Source organism: Solea senegalensis, linkage group LG13 (genome assembly GCF_019176455.1).
Source record: "Solea senegalensis isolate Sse05_10M linkage group LG13, IFAPA_SoseM_1, whole genome shotgun sequence".
NCBI classification, from domain to species: Eukaryota; Metazoa; Chordata; class Actinopteri; order Pleuronectiformes; family Soleidae; genus Solea; species Solea senegalensis.
Genome location: NC_058033.1, coordinates 6,017,832 through 6,039,917, shown reverse-complemented (window position 1 = coordinate 6,039,917; position 22,086 = coordinate 6,017,832). Strand labels below are relative to the sequence as shown.

The 22,086-nt window shown below is 38.7% G+C and overlaps 1 protein-coding gene across 3 annotated transcripts in view; it reads left to right on the top strand.

Moving 5' to 3' along the window:
- The window catches only part of doc2b (double C2-like domains, beta), a 120,199-nt gene that overhangs the window by 4,228 nt on the left and 93,885 nt on the right, over window positions 1–22,086 (top strand). The window lies entirely within an intron of this gene.

Sequence of the window (22,086 nt, the reverse complement as noted above, 5' to 3'; positions counted from 1 at the left end):
ACTATAATGTGTATTTGCTTCATAAGAATGTCAACAAAAATTGAAGAATAACATAAAAACATGTATTTTATTTTCCAGTAAAACTATGACTAACTGCTACTTAATAAAAAATAACATAAATGTGTATCTATCTTATAAGATGATTTTCTTTAAAAATTCCCAAGCCTGCCATGAAATTATTTTGACAGGAAGTCACACTGTACACAAATGCTGGTTTCCTGTACAACTTAGGTTGATTGGTGTTTGTTATAATGTGCAGTCCCACCACTAGATAACTAATTCTTACATACTGGTCCTTTAATAGAAGTTCATATTTGACATTATGCTATTTTTATGACCAGAATTAAAGTGATACTATGGCTTAATTTTGAAATCCGTAGGATTGTTTATCATCCAATTGCCCCACCCTACTGTCTAGGCATTTATCTATTAATCTATATGTGCATATATAATGGACTATACACACCTGCGCCTGATAAGAAAATCCATTTAAGTGTTGTTGTGCAACAAGTGACACACTCTTGTCTAACCAACAATATTAAGTAGAAATTCACTCCTTCCACACCTGAAACCACAGGAAATGTTATTCTACCTGTTGCTCTAATGTGCAGCCGAGCATACGGAGATAAATTAAGTCTCGCTCTGGGCAGCTGTCGATCAGGAGGCAGAGCGAGGAGTCCATTAACCACAGGGATGGCCGCGTTGTGAACGTGGTCATGAGTTGCTGCAGGCCAACGTCTCACACGCATACGGACGCCCGGGAGCGCCAGTGAATGTGTGTGATTGAAAATTGCGGAGCGGCTCGTCCATTAAAGGTAGAAATAAAAGCTTTTTGTAAAGTGCAGTCCATTTACCGTCTCCTGCTATTTTCAAGAGGAAGAGTGAGGGATTCAATTTGCATCAACCGAAGAAGCATTTGTCAGATCTTCTCCACTAGCACGTCAAACTCGTTCTCTGAAGTCTGTGCGCGCGCGTGTGTGTGTGCGTGGAAAATAATCAAGCGCAGATGTTCACCTTTACCTCATTTGCACAATTTACAGTGAAGAGACGACAAAAGCCCTTTTCCTCCTTTTAACCTGCTGTGCTTCGATGATTCAGAAGAACAATGACGAACACGGCAGCTGTCCTGGATTGAAGGACTGCGAAAGAACACATGTTGCTTTTAAACATCTGGATTGGACGTTTCTTCGGTTTTAATCCATCTCTAACACTTCTTACACTTTGCTTAGGTCTGTATCAGTCTAGAATTCCACATAAGAAGATACAACACCCACACCTCCAGACTGGAAAACAGTTTCTACCTCAGTTCACGCCGTTGTTGCCAACTTCAGAATCTCATGAATAAGGGAACCAATGACAAACACATGTTTTGATCTGGACCATTGGTCTGTTTGGTTGGTTGTAGGTCAATCCAATTGTGTTACAGAGGCATTTTTCATCCATGTCCGTAAGTCACGCCTCTTGGAAGTGGGAGGTGACTACACCCTTTCCACACTCGTACTCAATCTCTAATGTGATTGAAATGCTGTCTGGGCAAGTACCAAAACCCGGTATTAAACGGAATACATTTTTAAATACGGTACCTGTGATGACGTTAAGGGTGCTGGTTAACGGAATTGGACAAGTTAAACCAGTTACTGTCTTACTCTAACCTTAACTGGACAACGATTCAAATCTTAGCCCTAAAGTTAAAGGTTTCTTCAGGTTTAAACCTGTGCATAAACTGCGGTGACATCGTTTTATACGCAACACAAACAATAGGACAATGGCTGCTCGGTAGCCACTGTAACACTCTTGATTCTTGTGTCGGACTTTGCGCTCTCGACTCTTCCAGTGATGACACTCTCTGACCAATCAGTGGCCGGCAGTGTGTTGATGTCACATTTTAGTATTGGGTCAGCTGGCCTGGAACTAAGAAAAACTCAAGGTACCAGGTGCTATCACTAATCGAGTCGAGCTGAGCAGTGATGGAACTGTATCATGGAAAAGCCTCATTAGTCCAACTAATAGTCTGATTTTACTGGGACTAACATCTTAGTGTGAGTGTTTGTGCCAGAAAAGAGGCAACAAATGCGCACACACACACACATCTGCCTGAGAGACCTCTTACTGACTTCTACATGAAGAGTCATCAGTGACGCAAGATAATTAGAGTTCGACTACACTTGTTGTATAGTGTTGTTCAGGTCATTAAGGAAATAAATTAATAGTAAATAAAAACGTATTAGATTGGAAATCCACTGTTTGTTACCTGTCGAACCTACGACACTGATGTGTCTCATGTAGAAAAAAATATATATAAATAAGTAAATGAACGATTAACAAGTGTCTGATGCAATCCCAAGCTGCTGCTGCCATGGGAGTGTGGAAGAAGGAACATAAGGCATAAAAACACTGAACCTTCTGTGGAAGTTAAAAACCACAGTAACAGCACAGGTGATTTACTGAGCTGCTCGCTGTCACGTCTGATAAAAAGTGGAAACATGAGCTCGTCCTACAACTCTCTCTCTCTCTCTGCACTTTCATCAGTTTTATAAAGGAAAACAGTGATTATCAGGATTTAATGGTCGGTGTGAGAAACAGACGAGTGAGAAAAGTACGAAAAGAAAACTTCTGAAAACTAGGCCTTTAAAGAAAGAAGAACGACGAAGACTAAAAACAATTGCAGCAGACAAGCCTTTAAGACTTAAAGGTTTTAACGAGTCAGTTTAATGTGGCCTGTTACTAAATATCAAGTTATTTCTAGGTTTTCTTTTAATTACTATATTATTTTTGCATCATACATATGTTTATTACTGTGAACTTTATGTTGTTCCATATCAAAACAAACACACAAATATCGTTTTTGTGATATCACAATGCAATATTGCGATATAATATTGACTGAAAAGTCACCTTTTCCCCAACTCTTTTTGACTTTTTTCCACTTCTGAGTGGCCCTCAGGTCATTTGAGTTTCAGACCCCTGCTTTAAACACAACAGTGGACATGATGGTAGAAGAGTAGGAGGAAGGAACTGCTGTGTGCTTCCTGTTGTTTGTGATTTTAAAAGAACCAGCGCTGCCCCAAATTGGCTGCTGACGGTTCCGGGGGGACTTGATCCAGTATCTGCATGCGTGTCCCCCTGGAGAAAATGTGGAGGGCCAGGAGACTGGCTGTGCCGCGCCGAACTCCCTCATGAGCCAAATCACACAGGGACGTCTCACTCCTCGCTAAGATCCTGCTGGTTCATCTGCATAATAGCGTATCACTCTGTGATTCGTTGTGACTTCAGACCTGATTTTAATTGAAACGGAAAAGTGCATCACCACAGCGAGTGTCGCCCGCTCCCCAGCTTAAAGGGCGTAATCAAAACCAAGTGGACATCCAGATCTATGCCACATTAATTAACGCCTGTATATAGTCAGTGCAGAGAGAGACTGTGACCAACGAGAGAGAGAGAGAGAGATGTTGTGTTTTTTCATAGATAAGCCAGGCAGCCATATTTGTTGACAGGGCAGTGCAGGGTTTGCTGGGTTTACATGGGTTAATATATTCACACAGTTTTGTCCTCCTCTGGTCTTTTCCTCTGGACGTCTATGTCTGTCTCCACAGTCTGCTTGTCGTCGTTAACTGGTGAGATGCAGTCAGTCGTACAGAAACGGTCCAGAGTGAAAGGTCAGGGAAAAGTCAATTATACGAGTCTGTAACCCATGAGAACGAGTTCAGGAGAATCCTACAAAAGTTTTGAATAAGAGTTATCGCTAAGAAAGCGACAAATTTATCGCTAAAAGAGCCGCTTCTGCCCGTCACACAGCCAATAATTACACATTTTATTTCTTAGGTGCCTTTCAAGAAGCACAGGGTCTAAGGGCTGCTTCTGTCGGATTCTAGTGTTTTTCAATGCTCTTGCTGCCAGGTTGTTTTTTTGGCATCTGGTGAGTAAAACTCTGTTGTCGTTTTGTCTGAATAACTTAGCTTCCTTTGAATCTTTTTGCTTGAATCCACAAACTTTTCTTCAACAATGACAAGCAATCTATGAGGGGAAATGATGATGATGTCTCTACATCTTCTTTTTCTGTTAATGGTGCATTTCTATACACCGTTACAGCGCCACACATAGGCCTGGCATAGGTACTACAGCACTTAGAGCCATTTTAGGGTCGGGTTTCTTGTCTTGTTTACGGCAAATGGTTTAACCCTATTATGACCATTACGATACTCAGGTCGCCTGGATTTATTTTGATTTTATGGCTGTAGAATTGTAAAAAAATAAAATAAAATTCAATGGGTGAGTTCTTCTGCCCCTTTTTCCAAGATAACTTCCACTTTTGATATCTGGCAGTTATTCAACCACCTACGGTACTGTCTGTGATTGGACGGTCGTTCCGTCCAATCAAGTCCTGAGGTTCTACTGCAATGACATGTATATGGGCACAAAGCCCTATTTCTCTGCTTTCCGGTATCCATGCATCCACAGCTTTATCCTCCACATGAGGGTCACACGGGGGGTGCTGTGCCAATCTCAGCTGACATAGGGTGAAAGGCGGGGTCACACTGGACAGATTGCCAGTCCACAGTTTTTTTTTATTTTCTAGATATAACAGTCTAGGAGTTACGGTAATGAGAAGTAACAGTGTCAGTAACAGTAAAGTTGTAGAAATGGAGATCGGCTGGAGTCGTCTGTCATTTATGGAAATGTAATCAGTGTTGTCTGATGACAAAAAAAAGATAAATGTTACAAAATATTTAATAAATTGCGGCTGAAACATTTTGATCCCGACAACTTTAAACCAGCAAATCTGTAATGTTTTTTATTTGTTACTACAAATGCTGGCTTCCATCTTCAGACTTTGCCTGTGAATGTAGTCGCTAATGTTCACACTTAAATGTCAGACAGTCTTTGCCAGAAAAGTAATAATAAGTTTGACACTTTGACACATGATTTCCAAAAAGAAACAGTTTGTCAAACACAGAGAGGCAGAGGCAGAGGCAGAGGCAGGAGGAGGAGGACGACTGAATCATCAGTGAGAGAGAAAATAACACAGGTCACAAGTTGAAACTAATCAACAGGGATAAACAACATGTCCAACAAATAAAATTAACCCACAACGACTGTGATGCTTCACAATTTACATTTAATGTGAGTGTATTTTTGTAAATGTTGCCCTTTTTAATTGGTGATTTCAATTAAAATCTCTATTTCCATTAATGACTCTGATTTTAAACAAGTGACGCTTCAAAACTTTCAGACTTCTTTTTTTTTTATTTGTTCTGTCCATTTATGTTGGTAGTGGACAACTCTCCAGTGAATCATGCTGTGAGTCTCAGCGTCTTCATTTGATCCCGGACTGACTCGGTGACGCTGAGATCAGGGCCTCACCATCTGCCGTGCGGTTTCTTATGTCGCTAAAGATAGATCTGTACGACTCTGCATGTGTGTTTGCGAAGTAATTTTCCTCAGCCTCCACTTTTCTCAGATACAAGAGCCCCACTCCACTAAAACCAGATGAAATGGCATCAAGAGATGGATTACAATTAAATATTATTACTAATTGTACCTCACAGTCAATTTAAATTGGGTTTATATTCGGAAATTTCTGAGGTTATGTGTATTTCCCTGGACAGTAGATCATGAGTGGCAGGGGTTCAAACCCTTGCTCTTTCTGGTGAAGTGGATTTTTCCTGAGTCTGAATTGTACTAAATCAACATCGTTGGACTAAATTTATGCTCTGTCAGCTGAAATAATCCAATATTTTGAAGTTAATGGACGGTTAAGACGCAAAATTGCGCTCGAAATGCTCGTGAGTAGCCACCACCTGAAGTTATTCTGGGCTATGCTCACACATGGCTGAGGATATGGAAGAACTGATATCTGTTTTGTTGTGTTTTTGCCTTTCATCCACACAAAAACTCTGTTTTAAGTGACTGAAAATGATTATTACTGAAGACTTTGTCTTTGGCTGGCAGGGTGTATTTTTTTTGCTTACTGTGGCTTTTCCTGAAACAGAACTGCTATAAGCGAACAAATTAGCAATTAGTTGAAATGCTTTTTTAGTGTGTGACCTGTGGGATAATCATCGCCTAAAAACCCTGTGTATTCCTTTAAGAATGGACGGGAAGCAAGCGTGTGTGTCAAGCTGCCATCTGTTGCCTCGCTCACACCAAAAAGCCATTTCAGACCTTTGCAAAAACAGAGTGTCGCTCGCATCCATCCACTCAAAAAACCCCCCGGAGCCTCGTGGTGCTCAGTTCAATGTAAAGAGTGATTTCAGCCCAGTACAGAAGATCCTATTAGGAGTTTCATCTGCAAGCTGTCATGCAATAGTAATGAGTCACTGGAGTGTCCCATGTTTCCCTGTGACTATAATCCAGCTCCAACAATAGAGGAGCAGATTCCCCCGTCTGTCCACATTATGGCTTTTTATCGCCGCTTCTGTCTCTCAACAGTGTTTTTAAGTCAGCAGCAGTTCTGCTCCACCAGATACAAACCCTGCCTCTGTCCCTGCCGCCCTTCAATCCACTGAGCACATTATGTAATGATAATTCCAGCTATTACACAGACCCATGTGGCGTCATGGCTTTAGTGCCACACGCTTTGCATGCACACATGGAAAGTAAAACAGATTTTAGCCACTTAATAAAAGACCTGTCTAATAAAGCTTAACCTACAATATCTTAATTATGTGTTTCTTTTATGTGTTTTTTTTTGACTGGAAACTGAAGTTTGTGTCACTTTGTAAACACTTCACTCCCTGCACCAATTTTATATCACTGCACACAGGACTTGTTGATGCACTGCTGCCTCAGTCTGTGACTTCAAATTCGTTATTTTGTATCTTTTGTGTTTGAAAACCTAAATTTGGATTTACCTAAGGGACACAAAATCACCAGATTATACAGCAGTAGACCAGCAGCTCCTGTCTGCACGTGAGCTAAAAGCGGTGATTTTCTCAAAATAAAGCCAAATTAGTTAAGCTCAACACTATTTAGATATCTAATATATATAGATTTCTTGAATATGTGAAACGTATGCCTTGGGCCGTATTCTGAACATGCAGATTTTATGAGGTGAGCCTTTTGTTTCATGGCTAATATCAGTTTTTCTTTGTGTGCCTTTTCTCGATGCAGAGGTGGCACACACATCTCAGTCAGCCCCATCAGTGTGACAGTAATCACACTTCAAATGGCTGAATAATCACTTTAAATATTGCAGTGGCTTTTAACAGCTTCATTTTTTAAACTTAATTAAAAGAAAAAAAAAAAGTAAAAAAAAGCTCCTCTACCGTCAATAAAAATCTAAATAAAACCCTGATGTCTGACCACTTGTGTTCCCACTACACAGTGAAACTGAACTAACTTAAATTATCCACAGCAGCATGAGAGTGGGTATCTCCACAGCCCAGGTCACCTGTGTTAGATTTTTTTTTAAGCCTCTCATCTATGCGATGTGAAGCTCGGGTGAGCTGTGGGCGGTTTAATGAGAATAAAGGAGATGTGGAAATGAAAGTTTAAAGCTTCCAAAGTGTCACTTTTTGACCAGAGGTTGCAATTTAGAGCAGATTTATCCAGTGCACATGGTGTTTGTTCATGGTTGCATTAACTTCACCCTAAGTTCCCTGTTATAAGCTAATTGTTAACCCAACATGAAAATATCAATAAACATCACATTCAGGTTCAAAAAGCATAATAAATACGGTTGGTAATTTGTACATTTCAACTACCACTTAATTAAAATCATAATTAACACATCTATTATTGCATTTAAGTGTGTAAAAAGCAATAATAGGTGTGTTAATTCTAAATAATAAAGTTCTTTGTTTTTGCCACAAAAAACAACAACAGAAACGTCAGAATGTGTGGCTAGAGTTTCAGATCACCCCATGACCTGATTCATTTACTTACTAACTGCAAATTTCGTTTACGCCAACAGCAGCTGGGAGTCCTTTCCTGATTAAAAACTACTACTCCTGCTCTGAACCCACACACAATCACACAACGCTAACAAGGAGCTGGTGGGAAAAGAAAGTCAAAGACCTTTGGTCAAACCAAGATTTCAAAGAAATAAAGTGAATATTCAGCTGACATTCATCAGGTGTGAACCGATGAACCTAATAAATGTTAATTTTTCTCCCTGCCTGGATGTGTAAATAAGCGTCAGTTTGCTGAAATGCCAAATCCTTTTTTTATAATTACATAATTCATGTAGGAGGTACAGTGGTTAAGCAGCGATGACTCACTCTGCATTGTTGCCTCCGGGTTCAAATTAACTGTAACATAGTAAATAATCTGCATTTTTATTGTCATTTTCTGGTTACTAATGACCACTCAAAGCAATTTAAACGACAGTTTTGCCTTTTCACTCATTCACAAACATTCATGTAGTGTGTCTGTACTGAGCCGCAGCACCTTCAGGTGCTCACACAGCCATGGTAACTGATGTTTCCAGAAGGGAAAACAGTAAAGAAGCACATCCTCAAGATATCGTTAAGTTAAACAGGGGTGTATTTTATTGGGTCAGTCTTGTTAAGTGGCTAAAATATGTTTTCCAGTGGTGATTAAGTGAAGACCTCCAGAACTATTCCTTTTTTAGTTATATGTTATGATGTGAACCTGTGGAGTGACTCTGCCATTAACTGGAGAGCTTTTTCTACACTTTCTTTCTTGGCCAAAAAAAAAAGACTTCCTTTTCTTAACTGTGAGTACCTCGTTACTCCCTGACAAGACTCTCAAACTCATTTCCTTCAAACGCTGCTGTATCCCATGTCAGGTGGATCGATATCAGGTCACTACATTGCTTCCTTTGCCACAGGAGAGCAAACTCAGTGAGTAGCTTAAAGCTGACAGACCTCCATGTCTGCTCCCAGAGTGAAGCAGAAAATGCTTGTTGATCGCACCTGGACTAATACCAGCCAGGCAGGAGGATTTCCTTGTCGAGGTGTTTTGTGTGTTTCACTTTATTGTGTGCCAAAGTCGATTTGATTTCCTAAGAAGAGGAGGAGGAGGAGGAGGAGGGAGGTCGAGGTCTTTCTTGCCAGATGGTCTCCAGACAACTGCAGGCTTTAAAGATTACGCATGTAATCTCAAATCACACTGTGCCAAAAGTCGCACAGAAATTACATTTTCGTGGTAATTATATATATTTTAAATTTGAACAGGGTGACAAGGCAGAGTCGGGGGGGCTGTGCCGCAGAAATCGTCTATCGAGGCAAACAGGAAATGTGATGGAAATCACTGAGTGCATGAACACACTGCACTCTGTCATCTAATCTGCCTCTTAGAAACACTCAGTCGCTGACTTTATAATGCTGTAATGCTGTTGCCGTGCAACTAATTGGTGGAGTTCTGATTACTTAGAGATTTATAACCCGGGGCCATAACATTATCCCGTGTTATGTTTGCACTCAGTATGTGTGTGTGTGTAGATGTTTGTGGTTGTAACGTCTTTAAAATAATTCTTACATTTTAGAAAAGACAGAAGTGTGAATATTGGTGGAATTTTGGTGGTGTTTTTGTCAACTTGATGAGGGAAAATGGCTGAAAGCGTGCAGGAAATCAGTCAAGACAATCTTGCGAAAAGAGTGGAGAACAATCATCAGTGAGCAGAGATAACGAGCAACAGGTGAAACCAAAACAACACAGGTGAAAGTAATCAACAAACACAGTCAATTTTACAGTGTTCAAGTAAAACACTAACTCTAAAACAGTCAGTTTAACACGAGTGTTCATGAGGACAAAATACATGACATAATATAGTTAAATTTAAATCTCAATCATGTTTTTTGGTGTAAATGTGTTCATTTTAAAACAGTTTCACAGTGTATTTAACTGTTTTAATGTTACTTTAATTCAAAAAGAGTGGCAAAAAAGTGGAAATACGAAAGCTGCTTGTTAAAATGTGACAAAGTGTGTAGAGAAACAAAATAAGTGAATAAAAGATGACTTGTATGAAACTGTACTGTAACTTTATCGATGCAAAATTACTTAACTTAAAAAAACAGATTAGTGAGGAGAATTATTTGAACTACACCATCTTTTCCTGTTCTTTTACTCTGCAATGGTTAATTTTTAGTGCCACCACCTTTAACCACCCCAAATAAAATTCACATCATAGAAATTTGAATCTCTTACATGCATCATTTGGATAACCGTTCAAACTCAAAGTCGGTATTTTAGTGTCTACACTGTAAAAAAAAAAATCTGCTGACTCGCCTGTTACCTTTTCTGTTAGCTTCACTCAAGTGAGACAGGCAGCGCAACGCAGTATCAACATAAAATAGGAATGCGTACAATTACGTACAACTAACATGGTTTTTGGAAAAGGAAAATCATGAAAAAATTGTTATCATTTGTGCATTAGACTGACGTACAGGCGATAGAGAGTCTGTAAATGGGTTTACGTTTAGGTGACTGACTCCTGTTCTCAAGCAAAATAAATAAGGTTTCTGGGTATTGGCATGCATAATTTGGTCAGGGGTTAAATTGGACCCATCAAAATCCCGAGCAGTTTTGAATTCAAAACTGTTTTGAATTCAACAAAGCAATAATATCTGGCTGGTTTGAAAGATGGGTTGAAACTAAAGTCACCCACTTGCAAATCAACCACTTCTCGCAGTATCTCATGACATTTAATTGCCATGTCGAGCATTAAAATCATATTTTATATGCACGTTCATATGCTGCTCCAGAATCCATCATAAATATAACCTCACTCTGAAGCTTACATAAATAGTGAGTCATCTTTGCAGGGAGCCACAGGTCTGTAAAAACTCAGAAGGCCAAAAACAAAATTGAATTTTTTCCACTTGTATCAATAAACGTTTGAATGAGGAGGGAGATGAAGAAATATTCAACTGAATCTCAATGCCTCCATGAAGAGAAAAGGTCAAAATACCAGACAAATCTTTTGTTAACAAAAAAAATAAATAGCTTCATGTCTTCATTGGAATTACTTATTCATGTGTTGGGTAAATCTAAATTCCAAATGATTAATGGTTTTTTTTATAAGGTCTACTTCTGTAACATTTACATTAGCTCTTAGCCAGCATGTTTTCACCCATAGAGTTGTAAAATATTATTAGAAAAAGCACTTGACCTGCAGAGTTTACTTTTGCATCCACTTTACTTTTCAGTCCACACTGCCCTTAATCAAATGACTGTAGTATATTTTCTATTTTTGTTTCGAACAAAAACAGCAACATACGTTAGCTATCGATAGATGCATTTGCAGCTCAAGACACAGCAGCATACATTAGATTTTCCTTGACCAGTTGGGTTGAGAGGTGAGAAATTGTAAGGAAGACGAAAGAAGACGTGGATGACGGATAGAGGGAGAGAAAAAAGTGATTAAAAGAAGCACTGAAGAGCAAGAAGAAGAAATGCTTTTCAACAACAACAGGATGTTAGTAGCATCATAAGCCATAAAATGGTGCATGTAATCTCCCAAGGTTATTGTATGACCACACTAATTGCTGTATAGATTAACAGATCATGGTCTAGTCTTGAGGGATTTTCATAATTAAAAAGGTGGTAGCAAAAGGAAAGGGGGCGGTTTCACCTTCCTCCTGTAACCAACTGTTGTGTCTTACACACTCATTTGAAATTTGAGTCGTTTATTGATGTCAGGTGTTCAAAAATTATATATATATTTATTATATTCATGTAAGAAATGGAAAACATTCCCATACACATACACACGCACACCCCCTTGCAGTTACAGATATTCACCATTAGGAGGTACTTTACATCATTTATAAAAGTATAAAAAAAGTGGTAATTTATGTTTTTTTGTGACCGCAAACACTGGAATACGGGTGGGTTCAAGGAACACCGGAGAATGGTCATGAATGGATGCCAGCTATGGTCCCCTTTGATTGTCAAAGTTACTTTGAGGTCTTTGCTGTGACGCGTTTCTTTATTCGCCCTAAGGTTTAATGTGATAATGAAGCTCAGTACTTAAAGCTCCCTGTTCTATTCTCCAGTGCATTAACAAGGCCAGTCAACTTGAGTGTGTGTCATTAAAAGCACACATCAATTGCTCTTTTAAAATGCAAATCCTCCCCCTAGTCTTTGGTGGAAACCTCATCTTTATCGTCAATCTGCTGTGACACTGAGTGAATGTTTCATGGACTGTACTTGAGTGTTTGCTTTGTGTACATGTGTGGGTTGAGAGGTTGTACGTGAACAATTTAAAACGCTATAATCCATGTTTGTTTACCAGTCATAGCACTGATCATCTTGGATGGCTAATTACACTTTTAAGAGAATCCTCTTTAAAAGTCTGGTCATTTTGTCTGTTGGATTTCTGGGAGTGAACGTGAAGTCATTTTGTGTTTGGGGGATTGCAGCCGAGTTACGGCATTGCTAATTTTATTTCAGCTGTTAGACCTCGGCCCGACACGTAATTCCTTCAAAGATATTCTGTGCTTTGGTGTCATAAGTCAGGAGGAAGATTCAGCTTTTGTCCTCCAATTTCAAAGCAAAACAAAATCATTTTCAAATGGGTTAACGGGGCATTCAAAATGGATCTAAGCTGCACTCAGATCACCCTCTACAGTGATACTTGGTAATTACTTCCGATGGTTTGATGTGTTTAAAGGTGGTATATGGTTCAAATTTCAACTTGGCAAATTCTGGGCCATCAATCAAACCAGGTCTGGCACAGGTCTGGCACAGGTCTGGCACAGGACTGGCGAACTTGCTAATTTCTTCTGAATTGCCAAATTAGGCTTTCAGTCAAAAACAAAAAGGAACATTTTTTTTATTTTTTTTTAAGCTTTGATTAACCACACAATGCTTATGACTCATTTCTACAGAATTGCTATGCAGGTTTGTATATTTAAATGCATTGATTATATTGGTAATTTATGTACATGATGTACTCTCTGGAGTAGAACATCAGACAGTCATGGTCCTCATTGGACCAACCACCTTGAGCCCCTACTTTTTGATGTTCTTCATGTTTTGTCTGTAGTTTGGGTTTCCAAATGCTCACAAGATAATTCTCTGGAAATTTGTTTTAAGCAATTTTAAAAATGTTCCTTATAAAATACAGTAGTTTAAAACTGTAGTTCATTGAATGTGAGAAAACGCCTGCAGCTCTTTGCTTGTTGCCACTCGATTAGCATCCATTCCCATCCCACCAGGTAGGAATCTTTGTCTGATGAAGGACAGTACAGCAGCAGAACAAAACACTCAAACCCACACAGTGCTCTGAATGCACCATTTCCAAGAAATGATGCTGACAGTTTCAAAAGGTTTGACTCCCTGCAGGTTCTCATTTTCCCCATCTGTGTTCTGACTCATGACGTCTCTACAAGCCTCTTACTTTATTTTAAATTGTTTGCCAGTCTTTATAAAAGTACAGTTTACAGCAAACAAAACATACACAAGCACAAAATTATTTCATCCTGTATCTCAAAGGAAATATTGATTGCGAAAGCCTCAGAAAACCCTCACTGTTCTGCAGGGACTGGATGTTGTTTTCCAGGAAGAGTGGGCTGACGTCTGTGTGGCTAAAAGTGAAATAACTTTCTGCCAAGGAAATATCACATTCACGTCAGTTTTTAAATATCAGAGACCTGATTGCCTACCAGAGTGTTTACTGAAAAGAAAGCCAAATTCTGTGGCTGTGGAAACTGACACAAAGATAAAAATACATACAGTAATCTGTGTATAAAGTGTGTGACAAACTAACAACAATTCCATCAATATCACTTAAAGACAGTCTCAAACCCAAGGCAACGTAAAACTGGATTAAACTGATCAACTGGGACATCTTTTCAGCTCCTCCGCTATCTCATTCACACAGAAAAACTGATCGCTTGCATGTCACATTTCCTGATGCGTTGCCATGATGATCAACATTGAGATTTATATCAACTGTTGTTTCAGAAATGGAGGTCAACTCTTCTACTTTTGTGTGAAAAGAAAGTGTAATAATCTGAGTAACTTCTGCCATGTTTGTTGGTGTAGTTTCTCTGTCGGAGGAAATACACAGACTTCTGGTAATCCGGTTACTTTTGTTAGACACAAAAGACATGAATTGCACAAAATTCATCAGATTAAATGATGCAAACACACAGTAATGCCAGTGCTATGTTCATTAAATGCATTTTTGCCTTTAAACATTATCTGGTGGCGCGGAAAACTGTGATACAGTATCTAGTGCACTGACGTTGTTGTGAAATGTGTAATATGTCGTATTACACATTTATGTTCTGAATCAAAACAGACAAAGTGTCTCTTTTTGTTCCTGTCAGCTCTTTAAAGCTTTGCCATTAGTGAATGAACTGTACACACACACACACACACACACACACACACACACACGGCAGGTTACTGCAAAACACCCTCATCAACAGAAAAATCAATATTTGTGTCGATCATCGTGGCTGTCTGGGGTTTTCTCCACTTCCTGCAGTGACAATAAAACCAAGAAAACTCGCAGACATTCAAGCTTTTAGCAAACATTTAATTACATAACTGGGTACAGACATGAAGACCTTTCATCTCCTGATGTACCAACACAGCTACGCGTGTGCAGCTCATACCAAACATCTGATTTCAACTTCAAAGACTGTGGTCTGATCCTGTGTGAACATGAACATGAGGAGTGATAAATAAAGAGTGCAGTTCGGGTCTTTGAATTTCAAACGCTTATTCAACCTTAATCAACCTTAAACCAAACAGATGCAGTGTTTGCTGCTCTTAAATTTCTAGTGTGTAAGAATAAGTGGCATCTAATTCTTCCACTTATGTGTCAGGGAACTAAGGTGGCATTTGCAAACCAGAAAGTATGCTGTTCTTCTTTGTGTAGTAAGCTTATGGTTCTGGCCTGTTTGTCCATTTTGGCTGCGATAGAAATACGGTGGCACATATACCCCCCTTTTTTTCTTGCTACAGATGTTTTTATTATCTGTTAATTTGTTTTTTGTATGTCTGTTTGCTTGCTTGGAAACAAAAGTTAAAAAATGTATAGGCTGTTTTTTACCTGCTGATTTCTCAATAAAATACACACTTATACAAAAATACTAATAGGTGGTAAATTCCAAAATTACACACTGGACCTTTAAGTTGCGTTTGGTGACATTTTCTTTTCAGGTTTGTGTTTGCATTCAAAATGGAACTAAATATTAAACTTGTTTCTTTATATGGGCTATGAAAGACAAGGACAGAAAAACAATAAAGGTACTTGAATGTAGTTGAATGAAAACCCTTGTCAGGTTTGTCAATTAAACTGTCAAATGAAATACACAACACATACTCACACACACTCATTCTCGCACATTATTCCATCACAACAAAGTACCTTAACCTAATTTTTTGTTCCTTGTTAACTGCACTGTCACTGTCAATGCAGTTAACAAGCAACAAAACTGTGTGTGGTCATGTTTCATCACATGTCCACAGTAACGGAAGTGTTGCTCTCCGGCACCTTTTTGTTCTGTTGGTAAACCCAGAAAATAACACGGTAATCATGTGTTGTGAGGATCCACTGTGCTGTGCAGCAGAGCAACAGCAACTCTTCACGGCTTTGTTGTGAAAACACCATTTTGGCCACTGCCTCGTCAAGGTCAACCCCCCCCATACACACTACCTCACTCCCTCGCTTTCCCGACAGAGATTACGGTTTCCATGAAAAGCTCCATTTGTACAAATCTGAGTGCAGCTTGATCTGGCGCTGCTAGCGCTAATGAGTCAACAACACCTCAGTGAGCTGCCCCTTGATCCCTTCTGAGGCACAATTTGCTCGACACATGAGGTGCAAAAAGTGTACAAAATGACTTTCAACATGCTAATAACTAATAACTAGCCGCCAGCGAAAGTTATTTTGGTCTACTGGGAAACGCCTAAGAAAGGGGGCATATAAGGCCACCAAGCATATCAGAGTTTGGAGTTCGCTGGTCGTGCAATCATCTGGTTGCAGTTCTCAGAGCAGTTGTTTTGTTTTTTCATTGTCCGTACATGTACAGTATATGTATTACTAAACACCAACTCACTGTGTTGTTGGCATTTGGTAGCTTTCTAACTTTAATGTGTATGTCTTGTAGCGGTGCCACCTTTGTTGTTGTCTTTGTTTAGGCTCCATTTTGTTGTTTCCCTGGGGTAAGATTGAGTTTTTTGAATTGAGCTGACACAGTAAACCAAATAAATGGTTGTAGCTTGACACAGTTTTGTGTTGTAAAGTCTTTTTTCCTCTACGGAGCTACCCCAACCGTTTCAGAGTATGCATTACGACAACAACGTAAACATACATCAACACATCGTCTATCTCTTCATCCTCACTGGTTGTAAAAAATCACTGCTGATGCTCTTCCCGACCTCCTGATTCTAAAGACACTGGGTTGGTGGCCCTGATTAGTTAGTCCACTAACAGACAGTAAGGAGCAGTGGAAACAGCCCCCAACCTCCCCGCAACAAGACATTTAACCATCACAATGACTCCAAAGCTGATAGGGTAAAAACCTGCATAGTTCCGCTTTATCAAAGCCAAAATGGAGACATGTAATATTTTCCTCTGTTGTGTAATTGATTCCTGACTTGCTCCCATGACCTTTTATGGTTCCTCTGACTCACAGATTGAGTGATTAGCTAAAGAACTCTCACCCTCTGGTATTCCATTCATCCAGGCTATGGAAGGTGTAACTAAACCCCATGATGGAGTCGAGTCTCTGCAGGAGGCTCAGGTACAGAAAGGGACTCGGCCTTGAGTAAAAGTCACCTACAGGTTGTGTGACATTTAAAATCAAAGCAAACTCGTTCAGCAGGAGCAGGACACCACAGCTTTCCTTTGTTGAATAAATGGGAGATTGATTGGCTGGAAAGGTAAGTAATTCATTCAGTCCATTTTAATGAATATCCAATGTTGATTTTTGAAAGGTGGATTGAAATTAAAATTCCGAATACACACTTTTATTTGTTGTTCAGTGTCCTTGTACCATGTTGAGTCTCACAAGCAAATTAAAGGAAAATCTTTATTGTTGATAGATTAATATTAATGATGGCCTTATTTACCGTTTTTTAATAATGCGTCACATGTGCTTTTGTCATGTCAGTACAAATCACTACACAAGCAGAACTCTAGGTTTTATGTAAGTCATGACCGAACAGTTGATGTGATTCTGATTTATTAATGACTCGATAACATTTATGTCAGCTTATTTACTGTACTGACTACAATTTTTTTTTAAATTTAATTCATGACTTTGTAACATTTATGATGATTTAATGTTTGTTACCCTTCAATATTGACTAAGTGCTGATTTAAGGGTTTATTACAATTACATGATTACATGATTAGTAAGATCAATGACTGTTTACTTAAGTTGAGGAAATGAATAAGTAATTAATAAATGACATAATAATTTACAAAAGCTTACGTTAGCTCAGTGGTAGAGTGAGTCGTCTTTCAACTCGAATGTTATGGGTTTGATTCCTGGGCTCCCAGCAGTGTACAGCAGCTTTGAGTGGTCATCAAGACTAGAAAAGCGCTATATAAATACAAACCATTTACCATTACTTGTTGTTCATTACATTAATGTAATGGCTACCAAGTGTTGAGTTAATGGTTTATTACCTTTAATAAATGATTATGAACGAGTACTGACTGCTAACATCATGACTTATAACCTTAATTAATGACTTAATAACATCTATAATAGCTTTCTTATTGTTAATTACATTATGCAATGACTACAAAGTGCTGTCACATTAATTAATGACGTAGTAAGATTAATAATGATTAAGTAATGAGTACTGGCAGCTAACTTAATTAGGTTATCACTGTTAATTAAGGGTAATGAACATTAAATCAGCAGTTGTAAATGTTACTAAATCAATAATTAACGAATATCAAGTGCTGATTAATGGTGAATGACCATTAATTAACAACTTAGCACTGATTTACGTACAACTGTTTTATTTCTAAAGCAGCAAACTTAACTGGCAAGACATGATGCTTTTATTTTGAACACTGCCCACTAATGATAATTAATAATGGCCTGCCATTATTTTTAAATCTACCATACCCCATTATATTTACTAAACTTATTAATACCCTTTAACTAACAACATTAGTGAATAATTTATCAGCTATTGTTACATTTTGCCAAACTTTATGAGAAAGTTGGACCAACGGAATATTTTTACACTTAATAGTGAGAAGACAAAAGCATTAATTTGTCTCCAAATGTCTTACATGCAGGGACATTATCTTGTTTTTATTGCTGCTCACAATCATCACAGAGTTGGCGATAATGAAGTCGCTGTTGCTGGTTTATGGTCAGTGTGGATTCACAGATGGCTGAATTTTCTTAGCAGTGTCAGTTTGTCTTGCTTTTGTCAGTGTGGAGAGAAGAGGCAACATCGTGTGAGGGTAGAGTAAAATGTAAGACGAGGATGTGATGGTTACGTCCCCTCAGGCTTCCGGTGGAGTTTAAAGAAACAACATAACCTGGACCCTGTTTGAAAATCTGGCCACACATCAGAAAATGTCCTCAAGGTCTAGAGCTTCAAAGAGAAAACCTCAGCACGGGTAATGATCTGTGCCTCCCATTATGACTGTAGAATTGTCCAAAAAATGCTGTGCCAATCTCAGCTGACATAGGGGGATTAAAAATACACTTTTTGTTTTGCTGCAACTCATTGTGTTTGTGCTCCAAACTTTCACGCTCCCTGGGTATTGTAAGGACAAGGTCCTTACAATACTGTAATTATCTTTGAGATATTACAAACGAGTGTCAGAAAGAAAGTTTTAAAAAGTCCTTGAATAAGTCAAACGTCGACCAAACCTTCAAGACTTTTAGTTTAAAGAATCCAGATATTCTCAGTTGATACCAGACAGACTAACAGCAGCATCCACGATGTAAATATTGTACATCAGGACTGGAGATTTAGAGTTCGAGAGGTGATTGGATTTTCTTATCAGGCGAAGTGCACTCTGTCAGAAAGGTCCATATTTTTGGCGAGAACGTTTACCTCTTGGCCTTTGTGCACGAGTGAGCACCCTTCTCCTTCTCCTATGGAGGCACATCCTCTGCTCTCACACGACTGCTGACTGCAACTTTTTCATTCACATCACTGACTTTCTCTGACGCACATAAGCAGGCACACACAAGTTGCAAGAAGAGAGCAGAAATAAAAGAATAAAAGAAGAGAAAATGCATAAGCAACTAAGTAAATAAAAGTCCATTTATGGTCCATAAAATGTCAGAAAAATGTTATATTCCCCCAACTCATCAGTTTTCATGATGTACAAAAATCAAATTTAAGGAGCTGAAAAAATATTAATAATAACTTGTGATAATATTAAAAAAACAAACCAAAACTAGTCAATTGATTAGCAAAATTGCTGGCAATTACGTTCCAGCCCCGTATATATATATGTGTATATATATATATATATATATATATATATATATATATATATATATATATATATATATACACATATATATGTATATATATATATATATACATATGTATATATATATATGTATTGTCATTTTTAATTTTTCAAATCAAATGACATTTAAAAATCATATAATTAAAAAAAAATCATTTCTGAACTATTACAATATCCAACAATATAAGTGTTAGTCGTAATAAGTGTTTCTGCTTTGATTTATCCTGTGGAGCACTTTGAGTTTTTATACCTTTATATGAAAAATCTGACTGATTGATAAAATAAAAACAATAAACCTTCTATTATACAGAGCACATTATCTAAAACACATGCTTTCACCTTTTCATTATTAAGTGGAAAACCTTTCATCTTCAGTTTTCACACTCTCCCACTGTTTTTCTTTCTTTTCCTATTTTCTTCTTTTTTTTAGTGATTTACTCCCTCGGGCTCGTGGGAAACTTGACATTTTTGGAGATGCAAGGTTTTTCTTGTGAGATCAGTGATTTGTAATTTGCCGGCTTGTCAGGTCACTAAGCTCCAGCCTCGGGCCAACGCTGAGTAAAACAAGGCAGGGAACCCGGCTCTGCTCATTGGCTTTTATATTAAATCTCTTCAGGTCCTGTTGGATGTGACCAACACAGAATGAAAGAGAGAAAAGAATAAAGTATTGTTTTGATGAAATCATCTCATCATGCACATGAGAATTCGGGGGCTCTCAGGGTGTCACTCTGTGTGTGTGTGTGTGTGATATCACTGATTATACTGAGCCCGGCTTCAAGAATCAATCAAAGCTTCTTTTATCACACATTATTCAAAGCAGTCCTCCCTCACATCACAAGGCTTAAACAGCTTTGTTTTCAAGTTTTCATCCAGTATGTCTGCCCACAAGAACAACAAGAGAACCAAAAAGAAAAAAGAAAAAATGAATTTCTACAAAAAGATGGACGACAGTAGATGGAACATTCATGTTTTGGTACTGTGAGAGATAAAAAAAAAAACTTAATTTCTTTACTAAATCAGCTTGGCGAATGGAATTCATTTTGGCTGACTCTCATTAAGGACTTACTGCTGCTACCAATTTTATGGATACTGTGTCCCACATCTGTTTTATTTTTATAAACATTGACCCAACTGGGGGGCACATGCAAGCCTCACAGCAAGAAGGTCACCAGTTTGGGTTGCGGTTTGACCGAGGGTCTTTCTGTGTGGAGCTGGCATGTTCTCCGCGTGTGCTCATGGGTTCTCAGGCTCTCTTGTTTGCTCCCACAGTCCAAAAACATGCAGATTAGATTAATTGGACATTAAATTGAGGTAGGTGAGAATATGAGTGTGAATCGCTGCCCTATGTCAGCCGGGATTGGCTCCAACCCCCTACTGTGACCTTCATGTAGAAGATAAAGTGGTAGACGATGAGTGAGTGAATGAATGAATCAATGAACCAGTTTGGTCAGTTGTAGCCTGTCAGATGGACACTGACAGTTGAAACTGGTTGAAGTTCCTGTGGGTGTTTCCCTGTATGAGAGAAAAGCCCAGCCTATTTTTGTTTATTTGTTATCTTGTGAATCTTGTTTTTCATCTCTGGTTGAGAGGTGATGTCATGCATTATTCTGTATTTTCCAACACTGCTCATCCCGTTTTCATCCAGTGTATTGAAGTGCGACTTGCTGTGTTAATTCAATTTTGTTTTACGTAAAGTATTTACTGTTCCTGTACAATGACAGGAAAAACTTTCTATATGATTCTATAGTCCTGTGTGGCAGCAAGAGCACAGGTTGTGGCCCTCAAATGAAGAGTTAAACTATGAATATACTGAATACATGATTGTTATCAGTGAAGCAGGTCTCAAACCCTCAAAAAATGCGGCCCACAAATTGGTTTCACCTGGCCCACCAATTAATATCAAGTTATAATGAGTTATATCTGTCTGTTTTTGCTACTTATAGATTCGTTCTGCATCATAAATACATATGTATTACTGTGGACTAAAAATGTATTTATTATTTTGAAGTTCTGGTATTCCCAGGTCATTTCAGTTTGAGACCCCCTGATTCAACCTGCTCCATCAATCACATGTGATCACACATATCACACATATCACCTTTCACTGTTACTGTGTGCAGTAACAGGATGTGAAGACTGGGTTACTCACCCACAGTTGTCCTCTTGTCCGTGTTTGTCAGAGGTTGTCTCTCGCCCGTGGACGGTGTCTGCTCAGTGTGAGATTCAATAAGGTGTGGCACTGAGGGCTCCATATTCACTGAACAGGGCAGCAGCATCAGTCAAACAGCACACTGCTGTTAGAAAAGTCCTGAGGGGAAAACCAATAAGAGGTTACTTTATTTTCATACTCTCTGTCTCTCAGTCTTTCATTTTCTGTCTCCATACTGAAAGGATTATCTTCTGCGCTCACAAATCCCCACTCTGATTTCCCACATTGTGGAAGATGAATTGCACTATTAATTGGAATTGAAACGCCGGACACCCCTAATGAGCCTCTGCATATATTTTTTTGCATGTGGTCACATTTTTGCATGTAACCCTTGTGGTCATTTACAATTAATCCCAGCGCTCACTGTAATTGGCTCCCAAGCCCAGAATGTAGATGATTTTCTTTAAAAAACAGAAAAACCTCCAGACTGTCCTCTTGCAGCCTTTCTGTCGACTAACTCCTGCCAATGAAAGACCTCCCGCGGCTTCATTAA